This window comes from Propithecus coquereli, unplaced genomic scaffold (assembly GCF_000956105.1).
Source record: "Propithecus coquereli isolate 6110/MARCELLA unplaced genomic scaffold, Pcoq_1.0 Scaffold294, whole genome shotgun sequence".
NCBI classification, from domain to species: domain Eukaryota; kingdom Metazoa; phylum Chordata; class Mammalia; order Primates; family Indriidae; genus Propithecus; species Propithecus coquereli.
This window is the reverse complement of record NW_012148552.1, coordinates 2656006-2669890: the sequence shown is the minus strand read 5'-3', so window position 1 is coordinate 2669890 and position 13885 is coordinate 2656006.

The window sequence follows — 13885 nt, the reverse complement described above, 5'->3', positions numbered from 1 at the left end:
TTTTGCAATATGAGAAATATTAGAGATTAGAAATATTCAGTCCCTTCTCCACTAAGGTTGATCACAGTGTTATTTCTCACCGACGGGGTGGGAGAGGAGCCGCCGCATCGTGGCAGATCTCACACAGGCGCGCGCCTGACTGCGCCGCCCTGGGGAGGGGCCGTGGAGCCTCTGCCTTTGCTGCTCTGTCTTTTTTGGAACCTACTGCAGGGCTGTAATCTAGCAAAAACAAAGAGCAACTAATCTTCGTGTATGTATCTCCCCATCACCTTTTTTCCTACAAAAAGTCCCAAAACAAAAAATGTTGGTGTGGATGCGGAGAGATAGGAACACTCAGACACTGCTGGTGGGACTGCAAACTAGTGCAACCTCTGTGGAAAGCAACGTGGAGACACCTCAAAGAGCTACAAGTAGAGCTTCCATTTGATCCAGCAATCCCATTACTGGGCAACTACCCAAAGAAAAAAAGACATTCTATTAAAAAGGCATCTGCTCTCGAATGTTTACAGCAGCACAATTCACATCTGCAAAGATGTGGAAACAAGTCAAGTGCCCATCAATACGTGAGTAGATTAATAAAATGTGGTGTATGTATACCATGGAGTACTACTCAGCCACAAAAAACAACGGCGATCTAGCACCTCTCATATTATCCTGGATAGAGCTGGAGCCCATTCTACTAACTGAAGTATCACAAGAATGGAAAAATAAGCACCACATGTACTCACCATCAAATTGGTACTAACTAATCAACACTTACATGCACATGTAGTAGTGACATTCATGGGGTGTCGGGGAGGTGGGAGGGGGGAGGACCGGATGGGTAAATTCACACCCAGTGCATACAGTGTGCACCGTCTGGGAGATGGGCATGCTTGTAGCTCAGACTATGGCGGTACAAAGGCAATTTATGTAACCAAAGTGTTTGTACCCCTGTAATATTCTGAAAAAACAAAACAAACAAACAGCAAATGAGAAAGAAGCTGTGGGATCCGGGAAATAGTGGATCCAAGACAAGAAAGCTCTGAAGGTTCCTGAGAGGCAGAACCCACCAGGCCTGTGAAGCAGTGGATTTTCCTTGACGTGGGGGAGGAGGGCTCTTTCCTCAAATGCGGGTGTTTTGGAGGCACCAGAAGGATCCCAGAAAGTAGCTCAACTGTAAATGACCAGTCTATACTTAGGGCTCGTCAAAAGCTCTCACCACTAAAAGAATCTATGTACATTTTCCAGCAGACTTAAAGATGCTCAGATGGAAAGGAGGCCTGGCTGCCCCTGGCTCCGACAGCCGGAATCCCAAGTTATGAATCAGAGCAGAGAAGGAGTTAGTGCAGTAATCTGGTAAGTATTTTATTTCCTATTTGACTTTGATTAATAAACATCAGTGATTATATTTAAAAGAGAAATAAATTCTGTTTCAGAAAACTTTGTGTCTCCCACCATGAGCCTGACAGTTTCCCAATATGTAACAACTTCTGTGATGGGATCGGCAGTGACACTGATAGAGAGGTTTTTGGTATTGTATAATGAAATATGACAACATTTGAAAAAATTCCTAACTTAAGGATCCAGTATTTTCCAAATTTCCAGTGCATTTTGTTACATCATGCTTGAGCAAAAGATCTATTCAAACTGTAAGATAGAGCAATGGATATTGACGTGCTGGAATATGAAAATTTAATTGACATGGTTTCAAATTCCACATTGAAACTAACCTTTCAGAAACTAATATTTTTGAGTTTTGATATAATATCAAAAAAATCCATAACTATCCAAAAAGGGTAGTTAAATACTCCTCTCTTTTCTGAATTTTCTGCAAATATTTCCACCATAATAGCATACCACAACAGACTACATGTATTTGTAAAAATAATAAACAGTGTCACTCTTCTCACTAAATTTTCTTTTGAAAACACAATTGTTTTTCATAAAAATTTTAAATTTATGTTAACATGTAATTTGTTTATTACTGGTATTTTAAATGAGTTAATACATACCTTGAAAGTTCTTACCTTTAATTTCTACTTCAGTAAACATTGATAGATATAAACCACATAGCCAAAAGCTCTTTAAAATCTTTAATAAATTTTTTTGGACACATTTTATTTGCCACAGTCTCTGCCATTAAAAAAAATAGGCATTTTATTCCCTGCCCACCACAATGAAATTCGTAATTTTTACTGCTTTGCCAAGAACATTCTTCAGTGAACTGACATAATTTATTATTGTTGTTGCTATCTGTTGACTGTGCGCGCAGTGGTGAACGGCGCGGCGAGGGCCAGCACACATGCTGCTCCGGCGCGCGGCGAGGCGCTAGCAGCTATACCCATCGCTGCTTCTGCACTGTCGGGGTGGGGCCGACGCTGTGACATTTTCATCCTTTATTCTGTGATTATCAGTTGGCCTTCTACTTTAAGGACATGCTCCTCTTCTCTCTTATTTGCTTGTCCTATATCAGTTACGGAATCATGAATTCCTCTTTTTTTCACTGGGTCATAATCTGTCCCACTCACCATTTCTTTTGTTGTTCAAGTTGTTACAGATTTGGCCTGAAGGAGTCCCATGGAGCTGGTTCTTGCCTGCTGCTCTCTGCCCCATTTTCTCACTTTTTCCTGCAGGCTGGCCTCCTCTGCTGTATTTGCACATCCTGTGCCTGTCACCAGCCGGCCCATCTTGGCTGTGTGGGTGCCAGGCCGACAGCTGCGCCCTGCACCACAGCGTGGATGGCGGGTGATGTAGTGAAACCCTCTTCTCTCACACCCATGGCCTTTCTGAACCTTCAGTTTCTTTGGCCCTTGCCTGGAATGGAATAACTCTGTAATGCAATGCAGTATTTTCATTTCAGGAGATTTATCAATACTATATTATTTTAGAATTGTGGCCCATGTATTCCTGAAAAGTTTGTTTCTACAGATAATTGACTCGATAAAACACTAAGATGCACACTCAGAAAAGGTTCCCTGGCAGAACCTTTGATGTCATTTCTGAGCTCTCTCAATACTGATATCAGACTGTTATTTCTAGTACGTTAACTGCTGTATTCGCCAAGCCAGATGGGACAGTCCCTGTCTTCATGGAGCCCCCTCCCCACAGAGGCAGGCCAGGGCATGAAGGTGGGGAGGGGGGATGCTGGGGCCAAACACCTTCCCAGAACAGCGCCAAGTCCCAGCTTCCAGGGTGGTGCCAGACCAGCTCTCTGGGGTCCAGCTGGAATTCTGGAACAAGGCTGAGCTTCATTAGCAGATTCACTGAGGTCAGAAGTGTCTTGGCAAGGTGACAGGAGAGCCAGGTGGCTCTGTCCTTGGAGATGAAGGGTGGGCAGGTGCTGTCTCACTGGCCCTCCGCCAGGGCTGTGCTAACTGTGCTGTTGGGAACTGAGCAGCCACGGCCGCCAGATCAGTCTGCTCTGCCTGCCTCCTGCTGCAACTGTGAGGAGGGGAGAGAGGGAGGAGGCAGCGCTGGGTTTTCTCTTTCTCTGTTCTGGCCCACTGCCCTGCTGGCATAATGTGGTTATTATTTGTCACCAGAGCTTGAGTTGTCCTGCGAGGCTGATACATTTGTTTCCCAAAATTGAAATTCAAATAACTGTATGTCTTTTCAATTTGTACTTCTTCCTCACTTGTAGGAAGAGAATCTCCTTTTACATAATACTGTACATAACATTGGAGGCCCTTATGGTTTATTGTATTTCTAATGTTTAGGAATAGCCTACAGCATTGTAGCCATCCTATAAAGCAATTACCTTGAATTGATAAGAAAATAGCTGTTCTTGCATATTAAGAAGTGTAATTTTCCTTATGTATATTTATCCCTCGGGCAAGCCTGTGTCTCTTCAGTGGGCAGTTCAAGCCATTCACATTTATTGAAAGAATTGATAAGTGGGGCAGATTTCTATTCATCCTGTTGAGTTCAATTTTGTTGCTTTTTTTTCCTCTCTTGAGCCATTATAGTATCTGGCCTTTGACCTTTAGCTTTTGGATGATTTTACGCTGGTGTTTACTGTGCTAATCTGTGTGTAAAGCTGTTCTGAGTACTTTCTGCAGGACAGATCTTGTTTTGACAAATTCCCTCATGTTTGCTTGTCTGAGAAAGACTTTATTTCCCCTTATATATGAAACTCAGTTTTACAGGATACAAAATTTTAGGCTGGGCATAATTCTGTTTGAGAAGACTGAGAATGGGGCCCCAGTCCCTTCTGGCTTGTAAGGTCTCAGTTGAGAAGTCTGCAGTAATCTGATGGTTTTCCTTATGGCTCATAAGAGGGCCTCTTTTGTGTTTACTTTGGCCAGTCTGATAACTGCATGTCCTGGTGATTGCCTCTTTGAGATGAATCTCCCAGGAGTCCTTGGAGCTTCTTGTACCTGGATATCTAGATTTCTAGGAAAGCCAGGGAAATTTTCCTCCATTATTCCCTATGATTCTTATGTTAGGTCTCTTCACATAATCCCATATTTCTTATAGGCTTTGCTCTTATTTCTCTGCTCTATCAACCACTGAATATACATTTTTCTCATTAGCTCATGGGACATTCTCTAAGATTGACCATATGCTAGGCCAAAAATTAACAAATTAAAAAAAACAACAAATTAAGAAAAATATAAATTATACATGCATCTTCTCAGATCACAATGGAATAAAGTTAGAAATCAATTCCAACAAAACACTCATCTCTACACAAGGTCATGGAAACTAAACAACCTACTGCTGAATGATAGGTCAAGGAAGAAATTAAGATGGAAATCAAAAGATTCTTTGAACTAAATTATAAAGGGGACACAAATGATCACAATATGTGGGAAAAAGCTAAAGCAGTCCTGAAAGAAAAATTTATAGCCATAAATGCCTACATCCAAAAGACAGAAAGCTCACAAATCAACAATCTAATGAATCATCTCAAAGAACTGGAAAAGGATGAGCAAACCAATCCCAAACCCAGAAGAAGGAAAGAAATAACCAAGGTCACAGCAGAACTAAATGAAATTGATAATAAAAAATATTCAGAAGATTAATAAAACAAAAAGTTGGTTCTTTGAAAAGATAAACAAAATTGACACTCCTTTCACTAGATTAACCAGAAGCAGAAAAGAAAGGACTCTAATAAGCTCAATCAGGAATGAGAAAGGAGAAATTACAGCTGATACCACAGAAATAAAAATGTCATCTATGAATACTATAAAAATCTCTACGTGAATAAACTTGAAAACGTGGAGGAAATGGACAAATTCTTAGAAACACACAACCTCCCTAGGCTCGATTAGGAAGAAATAGAATTCCTGAACAAATGAATATCAAATACCAAAATTGAAGCATTAATAAAAAAATCTTCCAACAAAAAAACTGCACCAGAGTGTTTCAAACCCCATTTTACCAGACTTACAAAGAAGAATCAGTGCCTATCCTGCTGAAATTATTTCATGACATTGGGAAGGAAAGAATCCTCCACAACACGTTTTACAAAACCAACATCACCCTGATACCAAAACCAGGAAAGGGCTCAACAAAAAAAGAAAACTATAGACCAATATCCCTTATGAATATATATGCAAAAATTCTCAAAAAATCCTAGCAAAGTGAATTCAGCCACTTATCAAAAAAATAATGTATCACTACCTAGTGGGCTTCATCCCAGAGATGGAGGGATGGTTCAACATACACAAATCTATAAATGTAACTCACCACATAAACAGAAGTAAAAACAAAGACCATATGATCCTTTCAGTAGACACAGAAAAAGTATTTGACAAAATTCAGCACCCTTTTATGATAAGAACACTTACTTAACAAAATAGGCATAGATGGGACTTACCTCAAAATGATAAAAGCCATATATGCCAAACCCACAGCCAACATCATACTGAATAGGGAAAAATTTAAAGCATTCCTGCTTAAAACTGGAACCAGACAAGGTTGCCCTCTATCACTACTTTTATTCAACATAGTGCTCTAAGCACTATGCTCTAAGTGCCAGAGCAATCAGGTAAGAGAAGGAAATCAATGGCATCCGAATGGGGGCAGAAGAGGTCAAACTATCGCTCTTTGCAGCTGATATGATCTTATGTCTAGAAAACCCCAATGATTGTGCAAAAAGACTACTGGAATTGATAAATAAGTTCAGAAAATTCTCAAATTAAAAATCAATGTACACAAATCAGTAGCATTCCTATATACCAACAACAGTCAAACTGAGAACCAAATCAAAGACTCCATATCTTTCACAATGGCAACAAAGAAAATAGAATACCTAGAAATATATTTAACTAAGGAGGTGAAAGACCTCTACAGTGAGTATATGAAACACTGAGGAAGGAAATAGCAGAAGACATAAACTGATGGAAAACCATCTCGTGCTCATGGATCAGCAGAATCAACATTGTTAAAATATCTATACTACCCAAAGTGATCTACAGATTCAATGCAATCCCTATTAAAATACCAACATCATTTTTCTCAGAACTAGAAAAAATAAGTGTATGCTACATATGGAACCAGAGAAGACCCCATATAGCAAATGTAACCTTAAGCAAAAAGAACAAATTAGGAGGCATCAATTTACCAGACTCAAGCTATACTACAAGGCTATAGTAACCAAAACAACATGGTACTGGCATAAAAACAGAGCCATAGACCAATGGAACAGAACTAAGAACCCAGATATAAAGCCATCCTCATGTAGCCATCTGATCTTTGACAAAGCAGACGAAAACATACACTGGGGAAAGAATCCTTATTCAATAAATGGTGCCGGTAAAATTGGATAGCCACGGGTAGAAGACTGAAACAGGATCTGCACCTCTCAGCTCTCACAAAAATCAACTCACGATGGATAATAGACTTAAACCTAAGGCATGAAATCGTAAGAATTCTAGAAGAATTCTAGAATGTTGGAGAAACTCTTACAGACATTGGCCTAGGCAAAGAATTTATGAACAAGACCTCAAAAGTTATCACAGCATCAACAAAAATAAATAAATGGGACCTGATCAAATCAAAATCTTCTGCACAGCCAAAGAAACTATCAGTAGAGCAAACATAACCTACAGAATGGGAGAAAATATTTGCATGCTATACATCTGATAAAGGGCTAATAACTAGAATCTATATAGAACTCAGGATAATAAACAGGAAAAAAATCAAACAACCCCATTAAAAAGTAGGCAAAGGACATGAACAGAACCTTTTCAAAAGAGGATAGGCCAATGGCCAGGAGACATATGAAAAAATACTCAACATCTCTAATCATCAGGAAAATGCAAATCAAAACCACAATGAGCTATCACTTAACTCCAGTGAGAATGGCTTTTATAAAAAAAAAGTCCTAAAATAACAAATGTTGGCATGGATGCAGAGAGATGGGAACACTCCTACCCTGCCGTTGGGACCTCAAAGTAGTTCAACCTCTATGGAAAGTAATATGGAGATATCTCTAAGAGCTGCAAGTAGAACTAGCATTTGATCCAGCAATCCCTTTGCTGGGCTTCTACCCAAAGAAACAAAAGACATTCTATAAAAAAGACATCTGCACTAGAATGTTTATAGCAGCACATTTCACAATTGTAAAGATGTGGAAACAACAAGCCAAGTGCCCATCAATCCATGAGTGGATTAATAAAATGTGGTATATGTATACCATGGATTATACAGCTACAAAAAACAATGGTGATCTAGCACCTCTTATATTATCCTGATTAGAGCTGGAGCCCATTCTCCTAAGTGAAGTATCACAAGAATGGAAAAACAAGCACTACATATACTCGCCATCTAATTGGTACTAATTGATCAACACTTACGTGCACATATGGAAGTGACATTCAGTGGGTGTCAGACAGGTGGAAAGAGGAGGCGGGGATGGGTCTATTCATAACTAATGGGTGCAGAGTGCACTCCTGGGGGATGGGCACACTTGTAGCTCTGACTTAAGTGGTACAAAGGCAACTTATGTAACCAAAGCATTTTTACCCCCATAATATTCTGATATATAAGACACATAAATAAATAAAAAGAAAAGAAGAAAAAAATAAAATAATAAAATGGTTTCCCAAAAAAGTCCAATTGTCCTCAAGTTAAGTTCTTTAAAAATGATCAAGCTAATTTCCGTAGAATCTTTGCATGTTTTCAGATAGCATTTGAGGAAGCAGCCCAGACTGTGCGGTCTTCATTTCATGTAGGCTTGTAAAAGTCACTCCGGAGGCTACTTGGAAACTCTCACTGCCCGGAAGTGCTTCCTCAGGTTTCACCCAACTTAGCTTCCGTTTTTCAGAAAACATAAAAAAGTAAGCAAAACAGCTCCTTCCCACCCTCTGTGTGCATCTCCTCACAGAAGTGTGACACACAATTGAGTCATTCCTCAATCTACTTTTTTCTTCCAATTATAGCTTTTAAAGTGGGGATACTGCGAGGAAAGCTGGGCTGCTGGAAGCGAGGCCCAGAGCACTGTGGCTGGACCATGGAGCAGTGCCCGCCAGAACAGCACAGTGGTTTCTCTGCTTTGTTTCCCACCAACCAGAACATCCAGGATCTATGGTTTAAACTGCAGGCACTTTGAAGCAGGCCTCAGTCCAAGTCCTAGAACTGAGGTTTCGTGTTTGTGTGACTAATGAATACAAAGCCTGTGGCCCACACGGAGCAGAGCTGGATGAATACCCCAGATATGGAGGAAGCTAACATCTGGATCCAAATTTCTTTTTCTATACATTTAAATCTCTCCAAATAGGTATGTCCACGTTTTTCTTTCATTGTAGACAGATCATCTGATCTTGGCACCTTAGAGGTGGGGTGACTTTAGGGACCCTCTGGCCGCACGACTCACTCTGCAGGGGATGTGGACTCACCCAAGGTCTCAGTGAGTGGCAGAGCCCCGATGAGCTCCTCAGTGAGGAGAAGGTGTGTTCCCTGTCTATGAGATGAAACCATGCTTAATTATGGAATAGGTGCAGACTATTTCTTTTCCTTTCTAATTTTTGAATTTGTAGAGTCAGCATAGCTCATGCTTTCAAAGCTGCCTCAACGTGTCTTTGTTACTGGAAAATGTGTATGGACAGGCTGGACCCAGGCAGTGGACCTTGTGGTTTTGTTGGGAAGAAGGGAAAACCGAAGTTCCCATCGCCTGCCAATTAGTTTTGGTCTACCTGCAAGCCAAACTCGGGCTCAGTGAGGCAGATTACTGGAGCGTCGGGGCATGGCTGGCTGCCGGGAGCGTGGACACGCGTGCAGGACAGGCAGCGTAAGCCCTGCTCTCCGCCTGCAGCTGCCCAGAACTCCTCTCCCAGTTTCTTTCTTTTCATTTTGAAATGTTAAGGGGGTACAAATGTTTCTGTTACATGGATACCTTGTATCATATAAGGCTCAAGTCAGGGCTTTTAGTGTGCCCATCACCAGAACAGTGTTCATCGTACCCCAGAGGTTTTTACCTCCCACCCCCACTTCTTGTTTCCAATGTCCTTTACATCTCTCTGTGCCCATGTGTGTTCTTTGATTAGCTCCCAATTATTGGAGACAACATGTGGTGGTTGCTTTTCCATTTCTGAGACACTTCCCTTAGGACAGTGGTCTCTAGTTCAATCCAAGTTACTGCAAAAGACAAGATTTCATTCCTTTTTTTAGCTGAGTAGTGCTCCATGGTGTAGATACCATATTTTCTGGATTTCTTGCTAAGTCAAAGGACACTGGAATTGTGGAGCTGGCAGGGACGCCAGTGAAGGCCATCAGGTCTGGATGAGCAGCCGGGCCAGAGGGGGACGGCGCAGCCGCGGCCACCATGGCGCCGCAGCACCGGGAGCAGGCCAGATCTCGCGGCTCGTGCCCCGCGGGGTGTTCTGTGCCTCTGGCACTTGGGACACTAATGCTTTCTTGTTGAATTTTGTTTATTGAGACCCTGAGGAAGGTGATTTGAGGCTGAAGCTGTGTGCATTCAGGACCCAGAGAAATGTGATGGGTCGTGAGAGCTCCCTGTGTTGGGGAGACTGAGCAAATGGTGGGGTCACCCTCCCTCTGAGTTGTATGGGCTGTGATGATGTCATCGAAGAACTAACCTAAATGCGTTCCTGAGGAATAACACAGCCCATTTCTGTTTTCTCCAAAGCTATTCCAAGTGAGAGAAGTAATAACATTTTTAATGACTGATTAAAATCACTGCCATCTCACTTAGCAGCCCTTACACCTGTGGCAGCCCTCACTTCCCAAGCAGGGGAAATACCCTGGTGTCCAAGAGGTCTTTCCCCAAGTAAGGCCTGACACGGTGCCTGTGAAGATTCCCACCACCCACAAATTCACCTTGGAGGATAGAAGGCTGTTCAGGCTAAAAGCAGGAGGCACCGGCCTGTAATTCTCCTCATCTCTTGCCTGAATATAACAGAAACTACAGTGCAAAAATGACTCCATTACAGCTCAATAGAACACGGCTAATCTTACCAGCATAATGTGGAGTGGAGAAAGCATTCATTTTTAGAGCAAGAGAAACCAAACAAAATCAGGTAACATACTATTTAGAAATGCATTAATTTGTGATAAAACTATGTTTTTAAAAGCAAGAGAATGACAGACACACAATTCAAGGTAGTGGTTACAACTGAGAGGGCTGCAGAGGGTTGTGTTGGGAGACGTGCAAGAAATTGATGTTCTTTTTTTAAACATATACATGTATTTTATTTTGTTTGAAATTGGGTGTGAGATCAGAAAAAGGGGGAGAGGAAGATGTCAAAGAAACTTCTGGACAGAATTCCTGGCTTTGTAGCAACCTTGCAGTCTTTATTGGCAAGACTTTTTATCCCAGTAATTTCAGATAATTTATTAGCGAGAGGATGCTCTTAATTCTATATTGTGTAGGAATGAAAGCTCCAAACTAGGTGAGGCTCTATCCCTTGGTGCGTCCTTTCTGCTTGTTCCGTGGGGAGTGACCGTCGCCGCTGCTCGCTGGCCTGTTCTCTCGGTGCTGTCAGCTGGGGGGGCCAAGGGGAAGGGTGTGAAAGCTGAGCTGCAACATGCAAAGGCTTTAGGCGACAAAATAGACACTAAAGTGCTTCCGTCCCTCCTGGTTGCAGGATGGCTGCTGCACCTGCAGGGAAAAGCTAGAATTCTAGATGGGAAGAAGGGGGCGCTAGATGAAGGGAAGGGGTTCAGATCCCAGCTGTGCGGGGCCCAAAGGACGAACAAGTCGCCGGGCTCTCGTGCCTGCCCGTGCCCCAGGTCGCCCCGGCAGATGAAGTGCTCTCAACGATGCAAAAGTAGATCAGTGAGTACCCAGGGCTGGCACAATTGAGAAGGGTCGAAACTCAAGTCAGGAGGTTGCGGCGAGAAGAAAAAAGGGTTCTCCGTCTGTCCCCTGGAGTCACCCGTGGGGTCAGCTGCGGATGAGGCTCGGGGCGGGAGAGGGGTGTGGCGGCTGCAGGACCGAAGAGGGGCGGGAGAACGCGTTAGCTCCACCTGCCCCAGCCCTCCCACAGCGGGACCGCGCAGAGCGGCGTCCACAGGAGCTGGTCGTTCCGGCAGGAGGGGGCCCGCTCCCGCCAGGACACCGAGCCTGGAATCGGCCTTCCTGCCTGGATCTTGCTCGCGGTGTCGCCGCGGTGCGCCCGTGAGCAATTCCGGGTGGCCGTACGTCCGGAGTGCCAGCCTTCCTCTCTAGTGCGTATCTGCGTGGGCTGCCCACCCGGCCGCCTGCGCTCGCCGTCACCTGCCGGTCCCCCTGCCGCTGCATCCAGGCCTGCGCTCCACCCTCTGCCCTCCCATCCCCATCGCCGTCCAGGGACCGCTACGCGCGGGCTGGAGAGGGCGGCAGAACCGGGGGGTTCCGGCCCCGCGGGGAGCCTGTCTGAGGGCGTGACTCTGCCTGGAGAGTCCACTCCCGCCGCCCGGGTCTCCGCAGACGCCTCCTTGCTGTGTGCGCCGGCGACTGTCTAGCCAGCAGCATTCCTGCTCTGCATGCTCTGCTGAGAGTAGCCCCGTCTCTAGGCAGTTGGTGGCGATCCCTCGGTACTGGGAGGGTGAGCGGCTGCCCCAGCAGGAGTGGGTGCCGCGTGACTGCCCAGCGAGGGTCGCCGCACCGTCGTTGCCTGTGGCCAGCCGTCTAGATTCCTGAGCAGAGGGCCGGGGCTCACTGGCTTTCCTCGTTGCCCTTGTCCCATCTTCCTGCCTGGAATGCTACCTGCTCCCCACAGGTGTCGCGGCCACCTTGCCAGCACGTGTGATGAAGAAAACGGCACACTTGGGACGGTGTAGACAGAGAGAGTGGGCGGCGGCACAGACCCGGGCTGCCTATCTCTGGACTCATCGCGTGGAAGGAGGTCAGCCCCTTTCTGCTTAAGGCTGAAATCTATTGTTTTCTGCTGTTTGCCTCCAGATCCATTCTGAAGTGACCTGTGTCCTCCCTTGCAGCCCTGGGACTGGAGTCCCAGTGTCCCCAAGGCACAGCCCCTGGGGAACATGTCAGATGCTGGTGGGGAGAGAGTCGAGGGCCAGGGAAAGTTTCTCTCCTGCTAAAAAAGCGCAGGCTCTGGAGAACGGGGGTTCTGAGTGACTCACACAGTGGGCGTGGGGGCACCCTTTCTCCGGCCCAAGGAGGGAGAGGGGCATGGTCGTATGGGTTGGTTCTTAGGCGTGGAGTGGCTGAGTACCACCCCGGCAGCCACCCTGGCTGTGAGCGCTGTCCTTGCCCACGTGGCCCAGGCTGTCACGGAGCCTGCCAAGATGCTTCACACCCCTCACTGCCACTGCTGCTGATTCAGAGGGGACACGTTACTCTGCCAGAAAGCATGAGAGAAACATCTTTAGGGACTGTCCAGGAGTCACAGGGACCTTCTACCAGTTGAGTCCCAGGTGGTTCCCTGGTTTTCAGGCACCAGAAGGCAAAGGGGGAGCAGGTATGCCACAGGGCGAGAGCGGGAACGGGGGGAAGCGCCAGGCTCTGTTAAAGGACCAGCTATCCTGGGAACTCACAGAAGGAGAGCTCACTCATTGCCCAGAGAGGCAGGGACAGCACCAAGCCATTGACAAGGGATCCACCCCATGACCCAGCACCTCTCCCCAGGCCCACCTCCTGCACTGGGGATCAAATTCCAACGTATGGTTCAAAGGGGACGAACACCCCAACCATGTCGGGCTGGATAGAAGACTACAGCACCTAGGAAAGGACAGAGTGGAGAGAAGGAGGAGTCACAGCCCTGTGTATGGGTGGAGGAGACAGGCCGATGACAGAGGTGTGCCCCAGAAACAGGCCACTGGACAGACACGTGGTTCGGGACCTCTGCCGAAGGACTTCAGCTGAGTTTTGCTGGTCATTTCGTTCTGCTGAAAGTCCTCCCTTTGATTATTGAAAAATTGATTTCACCGAGCAAGGAGAGAGTCCCCGTGGAGCCACCCCGTTCCGGATCTGCGGGGGAGGAAGGGCTGTCAGGCGCGAAAGCAGGTGCCGGCAGAGGCTGCACTAGCTCAGGTCACCCTCCTTTTATTGAGAACTTGTATGTGCCAGGTCCTGGTCCAGGCCCCAGAGGATTGAAGAGTAATACGGAATGATCCTTGGTTCCAAAAAGCCTTTTTCTAGTAGGGGAAAATTCCGTTTGATGGGATTTTCAATGTTAATCAAATGTGTGAGGATAGAGTTACAGCATGCTATGACAGCTCTGAGAGGGGCCACTTAGCCCTAGAGGTGGCCTCCTGGAGGGGACCGCACCTGTGCTGGGTCTCAGAGGATGAGTGGGCAGTGGGTCAAGTGAGGAGGACGGAAAGGACGACAGAACAGCACAGACAGAGGCAAGGTGGCAGGGAGCAGCGCGGCCGGGGTGGGGCGGGACTGAGAGCCACCTGGCAGCCGGAGCAGACGCCCGCTCAGGGGCTTGGGCCCCAGGGCAGTGCCGAGGCCGAGGGTGCTGCAGGCTGTGGTGCGAGCTGGGTTTCA